Source organism: Pygoscelis adeliae, unplaced genomic scaffold (genome assembly GCF_000699105.1).
Source record: "Pygoscelis adeliae isolate BGI_AS28 unplaced genomic scaffold, ASM69910v1 Scaffold367, whole genome shotgun sequence".
Lineage (NCBI taxonomy): Eukaryota > Metazoa > Chordata > Aves > Sphenisciformes > Spheniscidae > Pygoscelis > Pygoscelis adeliae.
Genome location: NW_008825149.1, coordinates 446704 through 447676, shown reverse-complemented (window position 1 = coordinate 447676; position 973 = coordinate 446704). Strand labels below are relative to the sequence as shown.

The window sequence follows — 973 nt, the reverse complement described above, 5'->3', positions numbered from 1 at the left end:
CCGCGAGGGAAGGAGAAGGCTGCCGCTGCCCCCCACTTTGCCATAAACGCACATTTTGTTTCTGTTTACATTGTGGTCTCTGTTTTGGCTGGGAGCAGCGTAAGGGGAGGAGCAGGAACTCGCTCCGGGGCAGCCACCTCCTCCCTTCTCTGTTTTCTTTGTTGTTATCTCTTCGGGGGAGGCGTCCTGGGGTCGAGCCTGCCCGTAGCTGAGCTGCGGTCTGCGGTTAATGTGATACCTCGGGCCGCCTTCTTCTGTGCATGTGCAGGTCTTGTCTTTCTTCCGTCGTCGCCCTCCTCCCCCCTGCCTCGGCAGTTGTCGTGGGCTCGCAGTGAAGTTGGAGGAAGGGGAAGGGAGGGCGGAGGGGGAAGGAATCTTGGCATTTATTTGATACGCAGTCAGCAGCCTGGGCCTGCTTTGTACAGCTCTGTCGTCTTTGACAGCAAAAGGAAAAAAAGAAAAACCTGGTGGAAGGAGGGGGAATGTTCATTTTTCTTGGTGGAAGATGAAGGAAAACATCTTCAGGGTCTGTGAGAGAAGAGATGGAAGTGCTGAACTGCTGCAGTGTGTCAAGAATGCTTGTGTCCTTGCAGTACTTCCCGGTGCCCATGTTGCTACTGTTATCCTAGCGAGTATTTTTTTACTCCTGTCAGGTAAAAGTCAAGCATGGTTCAACTGCAGACTTTAGCAAGGAAGTAAAGTTACTTCTGATAATAAGCAGTAAACTTTAAGACACACACAAAAAAGAGACAGAGGTAAGGATAGTCAGCACTTCAGTGTATTAATGAAGATAATGGTCCCTTTTGACCATATGCCCTCTATTGCAGAGAATGCTTGCAAGATGCAAAACCTCTAATGCTTAAAGTTAGTAAATGACGAGAGTGTATTGTGTGAATGCCTTTATAATCATAATTCATTACTCTTGCAAATGAACCATAATATGTGTGACACATTCCACCACCCCTCCCCCCCT

General features: G+C 48.5%; 1 protein-coding gene across 1 annotated transcript in view; it reads left to right on the top strand.

The window, feature by feature from the left end:
- Positions 1–652: 652 nt before the first annotated feature.
- The window catches only part of PCMTD1 (protein-L-isoaspartate (D-aspartate) O-methyltransferase domain containing 1), a 47443-nt gene continuing 47122 nt past the window's right edge, over positions 653–973 (top strand). The window contains exon 1 of the mRNA XM_009328311.1: positions 653–755. The gene's annotated coding sequence lies outside the window, so the exon portion shown is untranslated. The remainder of the gene's footprint in view (positions 756–973) is intronic.